We start from the raw sequence: 19,173 nt of genomic DNA on the forward strand, positions 1-19,173 counted from the left end.
AACAGTGAGAAGGCATCCACCAGTCGAGGCATCGTTTCAGGTGTCATTAGTTTGAGTCGAGTTTAAATTTTTAAACCTGCCGGAACGAATGGGCACTACGTTATTCAGCAAGTATTTCACAGATGCCTGAGGAAAAAAAATAAAAACCAGCGCCCAAGAGGGATCTGCAGAAGAACCCTCGAAAAAACATCGACTTTGTTTTAAACTATGCACAGATTTTCAATGCCCGATATGTACCGGAGTCTAAAAGGTGCCTTCTGTTAGCGCCAGTGGTTTAGTGAGCACAAGGGAAAATGGCGCACAGGTGGGCTCAAGCAAATCGCGACCATCCAAATCTTTCCGGTGTTTCGGAGTAGTTTCCGTTCTATACTGCTTCAAGAAATGCATACATTCCTAAATTGATGCAAGGGGTTGTGTAAGATATATTTTTTTTATTTACAAAATATGTTTTAGCCCCCCGCTTAATACCCCCCCATTTAATAATTAAATCTGGCACTTCAACTACGCGATGCATCGGTGCGTTGTGTAAAAGAAGTCTTCTCACGTAAGTTCCTCGGACAGAAGACGCGTGCATTATCAGTGGTTTGGTGGAGAGCTGGCAACACCATTACTTACACAGCCAGACGAGAACTGCTCAACGTAGTGCAGCTGGTTGACAGAGCGGCACTAGCAGCTGAAGCCAAAGGAACGGGTTCTGAGAGAGTTTCCAAGCCACAAGGGCTCACCTGCTTTCAATGAGGATGACTTCGAGATGCGTCCGCTTCACCTAAGACAGAAAACTTCTTCTACCTCTCGCACGAACGAGTGGGAGTCAGGTGCCCCTGCTGCTTTCATCTTTGTCCATTCATTTCTCCCGCATAGACGGCACGTCTTCGCTGAAGCAACTGGCCGTAACACAAGCCGTGACAAGTTTCTTGACGGACTTTGCTTATTTGTCGGAATACCACCGTTTCCGTTCGACCATACAGCTACCGGGTCAGATGTGGCGCTTGTGTGAATTTGCTCAGGAGTACTATGACGGTGTGACGAGACTCAGTTCTGATTGCAGCTAATTGTTTTAGATGCCGAAAGAGCGTGAACCTTGAAGGGGTTTGATGGTGACTAGACGGGTATTTAGAGGAACCCAACAACAATTTTCGTTGTCTAATTTACACTTGCAATCACTTTTTTTTTTTTTGGGGGGGGGGGGGGGGGGGGGCAGCCCTAGCTCCTTGCGCGTAAGGAGAAAGTGAGGGCACAACCGGAGTGCTTGAGTGCTAGGGAAAGGCGCTGGCCGAACCCTTATAAAATGGTCTATAGACAGTCTATAGACTTCTTATTGACTCTATTGACTTCCTATAGATATTACTTTTTTTCTATTCATAGTCTATAGACAAAAGTCTACTAAAAGTGTATGGCCATAAATATATAGATTGTCTATAGACTGTCAATGGCATTTGTATTACTTATAGACTGTTCTGTAGGATTTGTCTACAGAGAGTCTATAGGCTTTATAGACAGAAATTTATAGACACTCAATAGACTGTCTAAAACTGTTTTTGTAAGGGAACAAAGCTCTAGCGTGGCTTTTTATTGCTCAAAGTCAGTGCCAGTGTCATGACGCGAAAAGTCGGCGTCTTTTTTGTCTTTTCCCAGGGCAGATCAGGGCAATATGAATGGCTCGCACCCGGCATGTGATTTTGTTCCTATGCGTATCATTTTTTCTATATTCTTTTATTTTTCGCCTACGAGTGAAAGAGGATAAGTTGTCCTCACTTAGGCGGATTCTTTTATGTTTCGATTGGTGTAAGCCTTTTATGTGAGTGCGATGCAGGCTGGGGCCTTTTATTTTAGTTTTTCTGTAGCAGCCCGTAACTAACGCATATCTGTCTGTAATGATGCCTGCACCATTCACAAACACCAGCCACCAGCCCACCACACCTTTAGCTAAGGGCCTGCCCACCCTGTCACCACCACCATCGGTCAACTGCAACACTACACCCCCGCCCACCATCGACCTCCAGAAGCGCCATCCACTACCCAACTCTACCCTCCAAATCACCACCAACCCATTTACTTCCACTTTCCGCAAGGCCTTCACTCCCTAGAAGCCCTCGCAGCGTCGGAACGGAGGAGAAACGCTCAAAACCGAATTGAAAGACGCAGTCGGAAAGCCAGCCGCTCTCCACAAGCACCCCCTCCCCCACCGTCATGCCCTACCAGAGGCGTAGCCACGGGGGGTGCTTATGGGGCTTCAGTCCCCCCCCCCCCCCCCCCCCCACCAGAAAAAAAAAAGTTGCTAAGGTTTAGCTTTCGCTAAACCTGGTAGGTTGCGTAAGCATCCATAGCGTTCCATTCGGGATCATCACCGGTTGTAGACGATTCGGTTCCGATAGAGGCGCGGTGCGCCCGTCTAGCAGCGTCTTGAGCGCGCCGCTTAGCAAGGCGCTGTTGGCGTTCTTCACCTGTCTCCGAAGCCCGTTGTCGTTTCCTGGCTTCGCCGACGTAGCCTCCCTTTCTGTTTTTCAGGCGGCATAACGATGGAGCCGGTTGTTGTTGTTGTGACTGAGAGAAGGGTGAAAAGGAAATTGCACGGGCCTGCTACTGGCTCTAGCCAAGCCACCACCGCTGCCAACGTGCAGATAGAGGAGAGGTAAGAGATCAGAGGAAAGAGAAAAAGGCAAGAAAAGAGTCTTTTCTTCAGGGTTTCAGGGTTGCCAGATGGCTCTGACTTCAGGTAGCCAAATTAGCCTCCGCAGTAGCCAAAACGTAGCCAAAAGCGAAATTTTTGCGTAGCCCAAAAGTAGCCAAAAATATTTGTTTTTGTGACGACATTTCTTAAAGGGGCCCAGAAACACAATCTTAGTTAACTGTTTTGCCTGTTTATTGCATACAGTGAGTTATAATGGTGCAATTAGCGTCGGTAATACCGCGTACATTCCGTTTTTTAATATTTTAATGTCCTCCGAAAAACAACTTCATGGCTCTGGTGGTGTCGCCACACAGTGGCGGGTTTTTAGCAGCGGATATGACATCACCTGGCGCGAGCTTGATGACTGGACAAACAGTAAATATACTGCAAAATGTGTGAATAAATAGAGACACGTTTTGTCACCTGTCTGCGTTTTATATTAGATCAACAAAAACAACTTGCTTGTCTTAGCTAAAAGCCCTGCAAAGCAAGTAAAATAAAAATACACCACCAGGGGCGCTCTGGCATGGAAACAACGCTGCCAGTCTCAGCAAGAACGAGTTACAGAGAGCAGGCAACCATGGAGTACAAACTTCCGCGACGTGCTCTGGCTGGCTGTTTTGATTGGTTGCGCCAGGTGCCGTCATTGGGAGAGCGAAATAGGAGTGGGAAGCCCCGCCAAAATCGAGTTGAGGGCAGCGTTTTGTTTGCTTGTATTTTGAAATTTCTTCACTGAATAACTCCCGTTCCTGTGCATCGATTCCTGTAATTCTTTTTAAGTCAGCATCTGTGTGACATAAAGAACCCACCTGAAGTATAGCCGGTATTCCCCCAGGCAGTGTTTCGCAGCCCCTTTAAGCATATTGAATTAATTTTCGGCAGAAATATTTACATATTAGATTTCTGATGTCTGAGGGGGTGCGCACGGCGTGTTCTTTCCGTTGTTACGTTTTGCACCCGTCATGCGCGCTAACCAGTGCGGCTAACCAGGTGCGCTAATCAGGTCCTAAAGATGGGGCCGCAGTTCCACTTTGCAGGCGCGGCAGTAGGCCATATCACCTGAGGCGGGTGGCGACAGCCAGTCTGCACGCGGGAAAGAACGGCGGCGCTATATAACGCAATCGCAACTCTAGTTTAGGAATATTTCACCTTTTAAATGTTCGCACGCAGATTAGACACATCGACAGTGAAAATATCTTAATGTATACTTCCGCAGCCTCCCATTTCAATTTTATGCTTCAAGAGAAAGGTTCTCACTGAGAGCGTCACCTCAAAGCATCTAGCATGCAACTTCTTGAAGCTACAATCTACGATATGCATAAGCTCAGAATAAATGAAGGATATGTGCCATTAGATGATAACCTATGTCGATTTTATCTTCAGTCTAACAGCACGTTCACAATAATGAGAAAAACATATTGATACAGCTCAGAAGTGGACGAAGAAGAAGTGCTTCGCCATCTCGCTGCAATGATACAGCTCAGAAGTGGACGAAGAAGAAGTGTTTCGCCATCTCGCTGGTGACGAGGAAGAAGAAGTGGTTCGTCTTCTGGCTGGTGACCGCTCGGCAGACTGGAGCAGTTCTTGTGTCTCTGTGTGCTGTGTAATATTCGTGACAAATCTGGTGGAGGTGCGGGGTACGCTTCCAGACCCGCGTAGGCTACCGACCAATACGGATCTCACCCCAGTTCACCAGCGCCGCGGCCGCCGCCTCCGTGGAGCGTCCCCTGAATTTGGACTCCTTCCGGCTGCAACCAGGGCGACGCAACCCCGGCCTTCGGAGGCACCAGCTGCCATGGCAACTGAGACCACGCTCCCGGCGCACATCCTCTGTCATCAGCCACGAACACCCCCGTCGTTTCATGGCGACGTGTTCGAGGACGCCGAGGATTGGCTCGAGATATTCGAACGGGTTGCCCGTTACAACGGCTGGAGTGACAACCGTAAGCTCCACAATGTCTATTTTGCACTTGAAGAGTCGGCTCGGACTTGGTTCGAAAACCATGAAGCTTCGTTTACATCCTGGGAAGCTTTCTGCCGCAATCTTAAAGCCACTTTTCCGAATGCAGACCGTCGAGAGCGAGCAGAAGCTGCGTTACACTCGCGCAACCAGCGCCACAACGAGAGTGTACGCATGTACTGCGAGGACATGACTCGCCTTTTTAAGCGCGCGGATCCTAGCATGACAGAAGACAAGAAGCTTCGCCACCTCATGCGGGGTGTCAAGCAAGAGCTCTTCGCAGGACTCGTGCGCAGCCCACCAAGCACTGTGGCAGAGTTCCTCACCGAGGCGGCAACTATGGAGAAGACGCTGGAACAGCGAGCCCTCCAGTACAATCGCGACGTCAACACCTTCGGGCCTGATCCCATCTCCACGCCTCCCGGTATCGACGCGGCCTTTCTACGCGAGCTGGTTCGATCTGTCGTCAGAGAGGAACTGCAGGCCTTCCGTACGCCGTCCGAGACGCCATCTTTCACGCCACTGAGCGAAGTCATCCGGGACGAGGTGCGCCTGGCAGCACAACAGCACCAGATTTCCGAGGTTCCTCGCCAGCCTGATGCAAGGCCCACGTATGCGTCCGTCCTGCGCCAGGCCCCTGGGTACGACGTCACTGCCGCGACTCCAGCAGTGCTCTCGTCGAGCTCCCCTCGTGGTGACGCTCCGCCAGCCTATCAGCGACCGCGAAAGAGTGAAGTGTGGCGTGCCCCGGATCGTCGGCCCCTCTGCTATCACTGTGGCGAGGCGGGTCACCTATACAGGGCGTGCCCATACCGCCGCGTGGGCCTGCGTGGTTTCGCGCCGAACGACCCGTGCCCTCAGAACGGGGAACGACCGCAGGAGATAGCATTCCATCTGTCGTCGCGCCAGAACCACATCACGTCAGGCCACCAGGAGGCTCGATCACCGTCGCCGCGACGCTACCGTTCTCCAAGCCCCCGTCAAGCCGCAGGCTACTCCGGACGCCGTTCTCCCAGTCCACGCCGGGAAAACTGATTCCAGCGGCCTCTGGAGGCAAGGCCGCTGATGCCGGGACTTGTGAAGATCCTCCTGCGCCACTACCACGCGACGATGATCGAGCCTCCTGGTGGCCTGACGTGATGTGGTTCTGGCGCGACGACAGATGGAATGCTATCTCCTGCGGTCGTTCCCCGTTCTGAGGGCACGGGTCGTTCGGCGCGAAACCACGCAGGCCCACGCGGCGGTATGGGCACGCCCTGTATAGGTGACCCGCCTCGCCACAGTGATAGCAGAGGGGCCGACGATCCGGGGCACGCCACACTTCACTCTTTCGCGGTCGCTGATAGGCTGGCGGAGCGTCACCACGAGGGGAGCTCGACGAGAGCACTGCTGGAGTCGCGGCAGTGACGTCGTACCCAGGGGCCTGGCGCAGGACGGACGCATACGTGGGCCTTGCATCAGGCTGGCGAGGAACCTCGGAAATCTGGTGCTGTTGTGCTGCCAGGCGCACCTCGTCCCGGATGACTTCGCTCAGTGGCGTGAAAGATGGCGTCTCGGACGGCGTACGGAAGGCCTGCACGTCCTGGGAAGCTTTCTGCCGCAATCTTAAAGCCACTTTTCCGAATGCAGACCGTCGAGAGCGAGCAGAAGCTGCGTTACACTCGCGCAACCAGCGCCACAACGAGAGTGTACGCATGTACTGCGAGGACATGACTCGCCTTTTTAAGCGCGCGGATCCTAGCATGACAGAAGACAAGAAGCTTCGCCACCTCATGCGGGGTGTCAAGCAAAAGCTCTTCGCAGGACTTGTGAAGATCCTCCTGCGCCACTACCACGCGACGATGTTTCTCCGGGAGCGAGTAGCGACAGCATCCGACGCGCTACCTCCGATTTGTGCGTCAAAATTGACGGAATCGACGTGACCGCTTTGCTGGATACTGGTGCCGACTATTCTGTCATGTGCCTGGCCCTTGCCATACAACTGAAGAAAGTATTGACGGGGTGGTCGGGACCTAGCATTCGCACTGCTGGGGGTCACCTGATTATCCCTGCCGGCAGGTGCACAGCTCTTGTCGATATCCGTGGTTTTGTGTACGTCGGCGAGTTTGTAGTCCTCCGTGAGTGTTCGAGGGACTTGATCCTCGGTCTTGACTTTCTCCACACGAACGGTGCTGTCATTGACCTCCACGAATCACGGGTCACGTTCTCGACGAAACGGGCTGTGGCACGCACTGACACAGACGATTCACGCTTCACTGCTCTGCGACTTGTTGACGACGACGTAATGGTGCCACCCCGGTCCAGTGTGCTAGTTCTCGTGAGGAATGATTTATTCCACGACTACGAAGGTATCGCTGATAGCCACGTACCCCTGCTGCTCGAGAAGGGAGTAGCCATCGCTCGCGGGCTCGTCCAACTACAAGACGGTTGTGCTAGTGTGCTCCTTACAAATTTTGCCAACGAGTTGCAGCACCTCGCCAAGGGCACGGCTGTCGCCTTCCTGCATGACTTCGCTGTGGTGCCTCAAGTGTGCGCCCTGGAGACAAGCCCTGAAGACCAGGCCCCACCATGCCCTGTCCTTCCGTCCGTCAGAATCAATCCCGATTTGGCACCTGAGCAGAAGGCTCTTCTCTCGGCGCTTCTAACCGACTTCGCGGGTTGTTTTGCCACAAGCTCCAGGGTCGGTCGTACGCCTGTCGCAAAGCACCGCATCATCACCGACGAGACTACACCACCCGTATGCCAGCGCCCATACCGCGTTTCTTCGACGGAACGCGAAGCCATTAAAAGGCAAGTGGACGAAATGCTCGCCGACGATGTCATTCAACCGTCGACAAGTCCATGGGCGTCACCGGTAGTCCTCGTGAAAAAGAAAGACAACACCCTGAGATTTTGTGTCGATTACCGCAAACTGAACAACGTGACGAAAAATGACGTTTACCCGCTCCCCAGGATTGATGATGCACTCGACAGACTACGTGATGCCAGGTTCTTTTCCTCCTTGGATCTCAAAAGTGGCTACTGGCAGATAGAGGTGGACGAGCGAGACCGCGAGAAAACTGCTTTTGTGACGCCTGATGGCCTATACGAATTTAAGGTGCTCCCGTTTGGACTATGCTCATCGCCGGCCACTTTCCAACGCATGATGGACACTGTCTTGTCTGGGCTCAAGTGGCAGACATGCCTCGTATACCTGGACGATGTCGTCATTTTCTCGCCCACCTTCGAGCAACACTTGGAGCGGCTGCGCACAGTGCTCCGGGCGCTCCAATGTGCGCAACTTACGATCAAGCCCGAGAAATGCTATTTCGGTTTTGAGGAGCTTCGTTTCCTCGGCCATGTTGTCAGCGCGCGCGGTGTTCTCCCAGATCCCGACAAGACCGCTGCTGTCTCCAGTTTCCCGCGTCCCACTGACAAAAAGACCCTTCGACGTTTTTTGGGACTGTGCTCTTACTATCGACGATTCGTCCAAGATTTTTCCAAAATAGCTGAACCCTTAACAGCGCTGACCAGAGACGACACACCCTTCTTGTGGGGAAGCGACCAAGAGGATGCTTTCGTGGAGCTCCGCCACCGCCTGCAACGTCCACCGATACTCGCCCATTTCGATGACGCCGCAGCCACTGACATACACACTGATGCTAGCAACGTAGGCCTTGGGGCGGTCCTGGTACAGTGGCAGGATGGCGCCGAACGAGTCATCGCATACGCAAGCCGTACACTTTCGCGCTCGGAATGCAACTATTCAACGACTGAGAAAGAATGTCTTGCGGTAGTCTGGGCCATCAGTAAGTTCCGCCCATACCTATACGGAAGACCATTTCGCGTTGTCAGTGATCACCACTCGTTATGCTGGCTGGCCAGCCTCAAAGATCCATCTGGGCGGTTGGCGAGATGGAGCCTCCGTTTGCAGGAGTACGACGTAACGGTCGTGTACAAGTCGGGGCGGAAGCACCAAGATGCGGATTGTTTATCACGCGCGCCAGTGGACCTTGCTTCCCCGGAAATCACTGAAGACTTCTCTTTCCTTGGTGCTGTTAGCGCAACCGATATGGCACAGCTTCAAAGGGAAGACCCAGAGTTAGCGCCGCTCATCGCGTACCTGGAAGGCTGCGACGGTCCCCGCATTCCTCGTATTTTTCTTCGTGGACTCAAATCCTTCACTCTGCAGAACGGCGTCCTCTACAAGCGCAACTTTGAGAGCAACACTGCAACATTTCTGCTCGTAGTCCCGTCCGAGTTGCGACCTGATATCTTGAGCGCTTGCCACGACGAACCATCTGCCGGCCACCTGGGGGTCAGTCGTACCTTAGCGAGGATTCGGCAGAGGTACTACTGGCCAAGATTACTTCCATCAGTGCGGACATACGTCAAAACGTGTCGCGACTGCCAGCGCCGTAAGTCTCCTCCCTTCAAACCCGCAGGATTTCTTCATCCCATAGCGCCTCCGAAGACGCCTTTCCAACAAGTGGGAATGGACCTACTCGGCCCTTTTCCGAAATCATCCACTGGAAAACGTTGGATTGCTGTCGCGACAGATTATTTGACGCGGTACGCTGAGACAACGGCGCTTGCAAACGGAACTGCTGTCGAAGTAGCTACGTTTTTTGTACACAACATCGTGCTGCGTCATGGCGCTCCTGCGGTTATCATTACTGACCGTGGAGCTGCTTTCACAGCCCGCTTGACTCAGGCAGTCCTAGATCTGACCCACACCAGCCATAGGCGTATAACAGCGTACCACCCACAGACAAATGGTTTGGTAGAGCGCCTTAACAGAACCCTGGCCGACATGCTCTCCATGTATGTGGATGTGGAGCATAAAACATGGGACCAAATTCTCCCATACGTAACGTTCGCTTACAATACGGCCCTGCAAGAGACAACGCGGCTCACGCCCTTCCAGCTTGTCTTCGGTCGTCCAGTTGTTACTTCTTTGGACGCCATGTTGCCCGTCGACCCTCAGTGTGACCTAGAGCCAGATCTTGACGTCGCCACTTTCGTTCAGCGGACTGAAGAAGCACGTCAACTGGCCAGGCAGCGAATACACCGTCAACAGCACGCCGACGCTGACCGCTGCAATCTCGGACGGCGATTTGTTACGTACGAACCAGGCGATCATGTGTGGGTTTGGACACCAGTTCGTCGCCGTGGGTTGTCCGAAAAATTACTGCGCCGATACTTCGGACCTTACCGAGTTCTCCGCCGCATTAGCGACGTGACGTACGAAGTTACACCGGCAACCCCAGACCGCCCTTCGCGCAGACCACCGCATCCGGATGTTGTGCACGTCGTTCGTATGAAGCTGTACCACGACCGTCCTGCTGATTGTACTTGACGCTGAGTGCCGCCGGTTGTGTGTCGTGATAGCTGTGTCTCACTTTCTGTGTCTAACCCATTTTTCCCCTCTGTGAAAGTGGCCCGCATCGAGGCGATGCTGCAGGGGAGGGAGCAATGATACAGCTCAGAAGTAGACGAAGAAGAAGTGCTTCGCCATCTCGCTGCAATGATACAGCTCAGAAGTGGGCGAAGAAGAAGTGTTTCGCCATCTCACTGGTGACGAGGAAGAAGAAGTGGTTCGTCTTCTGGCTGGTGACCGCTCGGCAGACTGGAGCAGTTCTTGTGTCTCTGTGTGCTGTGTAATATTCGTGACAATATTACCCTTGAATTCCGGCTCCTTTTTCCATTTCTTTTTGTCGTTCTGGTTGTACACCCCCCGTCAAAAGTATATAGCCCAAGTGGTTTTGTGAGGCCTGCAGCATAGCTCGTTATGCACCCTCAGCAACCATGATCTCTCGAAAGAGAAAAGGCATTGAGTCCTCAATACTCCTAAAGTTTGGACTACTTGGTGCGCCAGGGAGCCACGCTGCTAAACAGCTTCCAAGCAAACCCCTTGGGCTGTATACTTTTGACGGGGGCTGTGCTTCGCCCACTTGCCCATTCTGAAAGTTCTCGTAGCGACGGATCTAATGGCATGTCACGCCACTAACTTCCGCCGCCTTCGTTAGTTGCAGTGGGTTCCGCGCCGCGCCGAAGGATGGCTCCATGGCTCCGCATGAGTGCATGCAGATTACGCAACGGACAGGCTCTCGCGTCGCTCGCGATGAATCTCGAGGGCTGCACGTGTGCCGCTTGAGGCTGCAGAAAAAGCGTAGGCTCTTGCAAGTGGCGCGCTTGCTGTGTCCACCACGAGAATAAGAAGAAACAGAAAAAGACCTTATTAATGCGTAAGCATTACTTGCCTCATGCGTATCTTGAGCAGAATGTGTCCACAGAACCAGAATAAACAATACAAGAAAAGGACATGCCTGGCGGTGGTTTTCCAACCAGCCACCTACCGCAGCCAAAGCGGACGCCCAAACCACTATAGGCCACGTCTACGTACGGTTAACGGTTAACATGTGAGGATCACGAAACCAGGCAACAGAAGCGAAACAGTAGCATTTAATGCTTACGCGTTCGCACCACGTAGGGAGACTTAAGTTCTCTCAGTGTTTTCCCTCCATTCTGGTACCATGGTCACCCGTGGTGCACCGTCAATGGGAGAACGCTCACATGTGCAGACGGCAACAGTCTATGTTCGGTGGCACGCGCGCGCGGGTTCCAGGGGGCAACTTTCACGTAGTGTCCACTCTTTACAAAAGAAATCGAAATGCCATGATCCTTGACCGCCTGAAACGCTTAAGTTTTCACGAACACAGCGTTTAGAAATTGTCATTTTGTAGCAGACGCGCTCAATTTCTTTAACCTGGTATAGACCTTTGCATCGGGCAAGCGAGTCGTCGAAACGCCTTCTCTCTAGACTGTCGGAAACCGGTTCCGACGCAGCCTCCACCCTGCTTGTGCGTGGTGCTCACGACAGCCCAGTGAAGAGTATGGGAGCGCCCAGGGCGCCCTTATTGCAAAGGTCTATAGCCTGCATTTTGATTTCAGCATGCCTTTTATTTCTGTCACTGTATAATTGTAACAGAGCACATCATATAACTACTTTAACTTTTTTTCACGCATGAAAAAGATGTCGCCCAAAAGTAGCCACATAGCCAAAACGAAATTTCTGACGCCAACTCGGACAAAAAGTAGCCCAATCTGGCAACCCTGGAAGACGCGCGTCGCAGCAACAACTGCGTCCGCCGGAGCGGACGCTGCTTAAAAAATCAGATAAGCGGCCGAAGCCGCGCTCGCCGAAGCGAGGTCAGATATTCTTAGCGAGCGAACACATCTTATACCCCCCCCCCCCCCCCCGCCCTCGTTCTCCAGCCTCCTCTCCACACTCCGCAGCTGGCGAGAGCGCGGCGAGGGCAGCGCCTCGCGCCGCCCTTCAAGGTCAAACGTGCCTCGCGGCCGCCACGACGCAAAGGGCTGAAACCGGTCGTAATATTGCTTTCGCAATAAAAAAAATTTTCGGACTGTCACGCACCGCTGATCAAAACAACCACCGGCGCCGGAAGTCATTGTGGATTTTGTCACAATTCAGACTAGAAAAGACATTTTGGCGCGAACATGGCTAGATCGGGTTGGATTTTGTTGCAACGCCAATGCACTTGAAGTCACGTAACGCCAGGAGCCCCATCCCAGTACAAGCTTTCAAGGGCCTATCGATGGCAAGCGGGCTCGCCGCGGCATCTCGCGGCGGCCGCGGAGCCACGCATTTCAATTCGGAAACTTAGAGGGTATAAAGTTCCCATAAACTATTGACGCGAAAGCTGCACTGAGATTTCAAAAGTGGTGGTTTAGATTTTCAAATCGGGAACTTCAATTAATTTATTATTCTTATATTTTACATATTTTTGCATATCTTGCAGAACTCCTCGTTTGTACATGTGCTCGCTGTTGCGACTAAAATTTCTGTGCAATTACTCGCAATACATGACCGGTGACAGCTGCTGCTGCGCAGTATACACTGGAACGAAGGACAACGTCATTGAGATTTTTCGCTGGCCGTTCCATATGTACAAAAATGTAAAGGTTCATGAACAACAAAGATTCCTTAAAATATTTTTCCTTTACTTGCTCATTTCATGGCCTTTACGTTTTTCATATCAACGGTATGCACTTTTTTGCTCGTATCGGACTGATATAGCTCTAGACTTCGTGTGATATTTTCTCTACTTTTTAAATACGCAAAAACATGGAAGCATTGGTATCAGTTATCCCTTCCATGATTTTTAAACATGCGAATGGATTCTATTATTTTAAAAACTACATATTTCACTTGTCTAGACAGTGCGTAGAGTTAACTAATACACAATGGCATTGTCGATGGCAATGCATTTATTATTATTGCGTATGATCCCTCCACAAATTCCATGAGAAGGCCGCGCTGAAACATGAGCCCCCACCACACGAACAAAATTTCTAGCTACGCCACTGTGCCCTACCCTCCTAGAAAGGGGACTGATCAACCATCCACCCACCGCCACCCTCGGTCCTCATTCGCTCACCTTCACCTTGGAAAAAAAATTCCGCCGCACGTGTGCAGCCTCGGCTTAGAGTAAAAGCACCAAAATAATTGATGAAGGTACCTACCCCTCAAAGGTACTGCTTCGCAGAATTGTCGCATCGGGTGTCTGATCGTTCCGTAATTTTGAGGCGAAACCACTAATTAACACAGCTAAAACCAAGAAACTTGTGTAGAGCTTGACCTTGATGGTGACCGTGGCCAACCTGGAGAAATACAATAAGTATTGTCGCGACTGGGTTTCAAACCGGCAGCGGCGCGAACAGATCAACTTCGCTGTCCACTGCACGATAGCACTATGCTGTCGCCGCATCCGACCAAGGCTAGCGCTAAACTGCAACACAGTCTCCCGCTGTTCATTGCACGTCGTCGTCTTCCATCTGTGCGCCTCTGCGCACGAGCACAGATGGAAGGAAACACGCTTTCAATCGCGCTGTCAGGTACGTGACGTTGGCGTCCACCTGCAAAAAAACGCTGGCTTGAAGGTGATCTTGGCAAAACCTACCATAGCAACAACTCACCATAGCCAAAAAATGGCCTAACCAGGTTAAATACATGCTTTCGCACGTGTACTGTGTTTAACCCGGTTAAAACCCTACCACTTTTTTTTTCTGTACCATTTCGTCGTTCGGGATTTCGGTAGCCATGACTTAAATTTCCTGAGCAGCAGCGATATTTTTTCCTTGAGCGATATAGATCCTTAAAACTTGTTTCATCGATGTTCTTCCATGCAAGCCTCCTATCACACGTGTTCTCGCAACGTGCAATATCTCCGTCCCAGGGCGCGCCACCCTCGTTTCTAGCTTTTCATGCGGCGACCTGCTAATTACTGGCAACAAAGTGTCCGAAGCTGTGAGCACACCCCAGGGAGGAAGATTGAAATCGGTCCTTTGTTCGAGCAATCTGCGCTGAGCAAGAGTAGCGCAACGCGCACTTAGCAGAGCCTGTTACGTTTCACCCAATTAAAACTCCATTAGCGAAGAGCGTCTCCTCGGACGGGAGAGGGTCATGGGCTTTGGGAACACACATTTTTCACACCCTGCTTTCTTCTCGCAAGATTTCATGGGGGTGCTTTGTATGCAATCATTGTCCCGCTTTGTCCAATGAATACTGCTGCTTCTATCTTGGTGGCTCATCGGCTATGGCTATTTCGCTCCTTAGATGAAAGGAGCGAAACTTATTTTGCACGCTGAAGCCGGTAGGCCGCGATCTAAGGTTAAACGCGCGCAAGGCTTCGAGTGATGCAGTGCGGAAACCCTAAATGTGCCTCAGCTCAGGCAATGGGAAAATGGCGCGACGGTCACGCATTCTGTTCACGACCACCGCTGAGCGGCAACAGGCGATTTTCATTTGCAACATTATGAGCCGGTTCTTTCACAGAGCGGCATTAAAAGCTGAACAGCTTTAACATTTATCTGGTAAGAACACACGTGTAACTTACCAAACGGGCCGCAGCATGCCCGTATGCTTGACAACGTATAAAAATAATATAAATACAGACTCTACCGAAACTTCCTTCACACTGGCTGTCTATAGTCCGGCCTCTGTAATTAGTTCTATAGTCAGACTGTCGATTACCTTTCACTTCTCTTCGTCATCATCATCAGCCTGACAACTCCCTCTGCAAAGCAAAGGCCTCTCCGATGTCTCTCAAATTAACCCTGTCCTTTGCCAGTTGCGGCCACCGTATCCCCGCAAACTTCTTAATCTCAACCGCGCACCTAATTTCCTGCCGACGCCTGCTACGTTTGCCTCCTCTTGAAATCCACTCCGTTACCCTTAAGGACCAGCGGTTATCTTGCCTTCGCATTACATGCCCTGCCCAAGCCCACTTCTTTTTGATTTCGATTAGGATGTCATTAACACGCGTTTGTTCCCTCACCCACTCCGCCATCTTCCGATCTCTTAACGTTACACCTATCATTTTTCTTTCCATAGTTCGCTGCGTTGTCCTTACCTTAAGCTGAACCCACTTTGTTAGCCGCCACGTTTCTACCCCATATGTGAGTACTGGTAAGATACAGCTGTTGTAGACTTTTCTCTTGAGGGATATTGGCAAACTGACATTCATGATCTGAGAGAACCTGCCATATGCGCTCCACCCATTCTTATCCTTCTAGTTATTTCCCTCTCATGATTCGAATCAGCGGTCACTACCTGCCCTAAGCAGACATATTCTTTACTACTTACAGCACCTGGCTACCAATTGCGAACTGCTGTTTCCTTGCTAGGCTGCTGAATATTACTTTGGTTTTCTGCATGTTGGTTGGTTTAATGCATGGTTTATTGGGGTTTAACGGTTAAAGCAACTCAGGCTAAGAGGGACGCCGTAATGAAGGGCTCCGGAAATTTCGACCACCTGGGGTTCTTTAACGTGCACTGACATCGCACAGTACACGGGCCTCTAGAATTTCGCCTCCATCGAAATTCGGCCGCCGCGGCCGAGATCGAACTCGCGTCTTTCGGGACAGCAGCCGAGCGCCGTAACCACTGAGCCACCGCGGCGGGGTGGTTTTCTGCATGTTAATTTTTAGCCCCACCGTCCTGCTCTGCCTGTCTAACTCAATGATCATGCTTTGCAGTTCATGTCCTGAGTGGCTTAGCAAGGCAATGTCATCAGCGAATCGCAAATTACTCAAGTATTCGTCATTAACTGTTATCCCCAACACTTTCCATTTCAGACCCCGGGATACCACCTGTAAGCAGGCGGTGAATCGCATTGGTGAGATCGTGTCTCCCTGCCTGACACCTTTGTCAAGCCCTGCCCGCATTGCCGGTCAGGCAGTGCTGCCCTTCATGAGCTGTTATGTGCTCCTGGGGTGCAGGGCCACCATCACTGCTTTAATCGGGAGTTACGACGACGCGCGAAGAAAACGGCTTCTCTGGAACGGGGAAGCGCTAAAATATTTAACGACGGGGGGGTTCCTAAGCCATGTTTTCTGGCCCTCTCTTTGCCGTTTTTATTTCTCTCTCCGTCAGCAGCAAGCAGATGTAGCACTGCTTCTCTTCGGGATATTTATATTTACCCTCTCTCAACCCCGGCCTCGTCTCATTCTTGGTGCCGTAAGAAATACGGCGTGTGCCGGTCCGATCCAAACAATCGCCTGAAGCATATGGGACAACGCCATGAGTGCTCGAGCACGTCCCCTTTCCCTTCCTTCCCACCCAAGCATGCCGCTAAAGGGCGAAGAAAAACACACACTGTTTGAAGAGGGACAAACACAAGCGGCCGGGCCGTGCGCTAGTAGTGGACCCCTCGCACAGTTCGCTCGGCGGCGTTTCTCGCGAGCCAGGCCGGCTGTAGTAAACGCTTCGTAGGCTGTCTGTTCGCTTCGGGGTTGCAAGCACTGCGCCGCCCTGTTGTGACCAGGGCTGGAAGACTAAGTGACGGCGTTGCCTCCCCATTCTCTTTCGCAGGTGTCACGCAGTCTTGTTTACGGCCTCGTTCCAGAAAAGGGCGGACTTCCAGTGTCACTGCATGTTGTTTTTCTTTTCTCGTCCCTTGTTCTCTTCATTCTTCCCAGGCTGCTCCACACGTGGTCATCCCCGTATTTTGTTCTGGGAGGGTTTTTACTGCGATGAACTCTATCTGCAGTGCAATGTAGCGTGAGAGTATTCATTCGAGTGTGGCCGCATCAAAACAACGTGTACAGTTTCTCCCTGCGTTAGTCCTCATGCTACGGAAGCAAAAACCAAATAAAGAATGGCCATGCCAACGACTTTATCCGGAAGCGTGTGCGTAGCGTTACTCATAGCACGTAAGAGAGGTAGGAACTAGCAAATTAAATGAAATATGGACAGAGAAAATAGTATACTGGGAGGGCTTTCTAGTTAGATATGACATTGGCAGGGACTCACATGTCATCTCGATTCTGCAGCCTTCGAATGTACGGGCGTAGTACAGGGCTTCAGGGTGAGCCCAGTTGATGTACCCCCTTTGCCAAAAGTAACCGAGCAACAGGTTTTTGCTTCTCAAACGTATAACGGAACATTTACAACAGCCCTAAAGAGCCAACAGTGCCATAATGCAAGGACAAGGTCTCACCTTTCTTTACACAGAATCAGAGCTTATGGGCGGTCACGAGTGCTTCGCTACGCGGCTAAGAAAGGAACCACCTGTGCCGCGTTACTTTTGGCAAAGACTGTGCGTCACAGGGGGGTAATGAAATTCGTTCGAGACAGTATAGACAGCCACCTATCCTTCGCTTTTATGAAAACAAACCACAGATAGTACGAGGCCAATAATAAGTTTATTCATCCGTGCATAACATTGCAAACGTTTGCCCTGTGTTATGAGATTTGCTATTGGTGAGAAGGTAGCGGATTTCACGCATTCTAGTTTCCTCGTTTCAGCGCTTTTACTTCCCGCACGCAATTTTCCATCGACATCCTGGCGCCCTGAGCGGGACTCGGACAAAGTATTCACTGCTGCCTCTCTGTACCAAACTTAGCAGCACAAACGGGTCCACCGTATTCCTTCCGAGCAGTCTTTACGTTCGACTCACCCGAAGTGAGTGTTCAGCGATGCGCGTGACAGCGGAGACAGCCGTCTGGCGTTCTTGCCCGCCCCACGTTCAAGGCCATCAGCCAGTTCAGTTTTTTTATCTCTCTCTCTCTAAAGACGAACCAGCTTTTTCAGTAGAAATAGAGAATAAATTTTAAAAACTGTGTTCGCATTCGCAGCTGGCCAGCGACTACTGACTCTAGTGCCTCCCTAAGCCTTTCTGTGGTGTTCGTTCTCCTCCGTTGGGGTGCCGCCCTGCTGCAGATTCAGATCTCCCAGAGCATCGTCCCAGATACCCGAAGGATGTCACTCAACTAGGCGGGAAAGAGGGAGTAGCTTCAAACCAGAGAGAGAGAATAAACATTTATTGGTGAAAAGGAGACTGCAGCCGACTGAGGGTGCGGCCCTCACTCAGACTCCAGTGGCTTCCGCTTGACATTATGAGCTTTAGACCAGGCATTCAGTTAGAGGCATAGGGAACTGTTTTCCTGTAACAGCACCATTCCAACCATTACATTGTGCATAAAACCGGTGAGGGAAAGATCCGGAGCCATGCTCCGGCAAGAATGCTGTGGCCAGCGTAAAATTTTATTGCGAAAGCAATACTACGCCAGGTGTCGCCTCTTCGTTGTACCGCAGCCTACCCTTCACGGTCGATGGTCGGTCATGTGATTACTGACGCCATACCAGAGCGAGAGATGGGGCCCACCAAGTCGGCTCTTCAGCGCGCCGCAGCTAGACTGCGCGGCCGAACGACATTTGGGTCATATGACTACTGACGTCATAATAGAGCGAGAGATGGGACACCAAGTCGGCTCTTCAGCGCGCCGCAGCTAGAACTTCGCGGCCGGTCGACCACCTGCGAACGGCGGCAAGCGATTGAAGTCATACAAGTTGCAAGAGCTTGAAGGCCTTGCTGCGGTGATGGATGTGTGCTGCAGCGTGTAGTATGACGTCATCTACAGACATCCAGGCGCTATCGGGTGTAGAGAGAAGTAGCACCTGCTTGCCGGTTTTTCGGTATAGCTATGGAAGACTTCGGACGCGAGTCAAGATTCTTCTGTTGTGTTACCGTTTAACCTGATGGAGGCTATGAATATTGAAGATGCTACAAGTTACACCGCTTTCTTTCGCAATTACCTAGGTTTAACCAAAGCTAAGCCTCACCAATTTTTTGAACTCTCCGCAAACTGCTCCCAAAATGGACGAGCAAAAACACTTAGCACTGTAGGTTATTGTGTTGCAGGCATGGACAGTTCCTGAGTGAAAGTTCCGCCTCCTTTCACGACTGCCTCTGAAATATGGGCACATCACCTGCCGGCATGCTGCCGCCCGCCCATACTGACCACGCCCGGTTCTCTTCACGCCCGCGCTGTTTTATTCTCCGCTCCTTGCACCGAAGGCTGCAGCTGGGCGGTCGCCTGAAGGCACGCTCCTCGTGTTTATCTATGACTCATTTCGACACCGGACGCGCCTAATTTAATTCATTATATTTTACTACTGTTATCGCACGCATTCCTTTGTCAAGCTACAGACAGTTTTCAGCATGCATACATTCACCGACAGGGTACGAGAGAAAG

This window comes from Amblyomma mixtum, chromosome 9, assembly GCF_055824585.1.
Source record: "Amblyomma mixtum isolate Tamu chromosome 9, ASM5582458v1, whole genome shotgun sequence".
NCBI lineage: Eukaryota > Metazoa > Arthropoda > Arachnida > Ixodida > Ixodidae > Amblyomma > Amblyomma mixtum.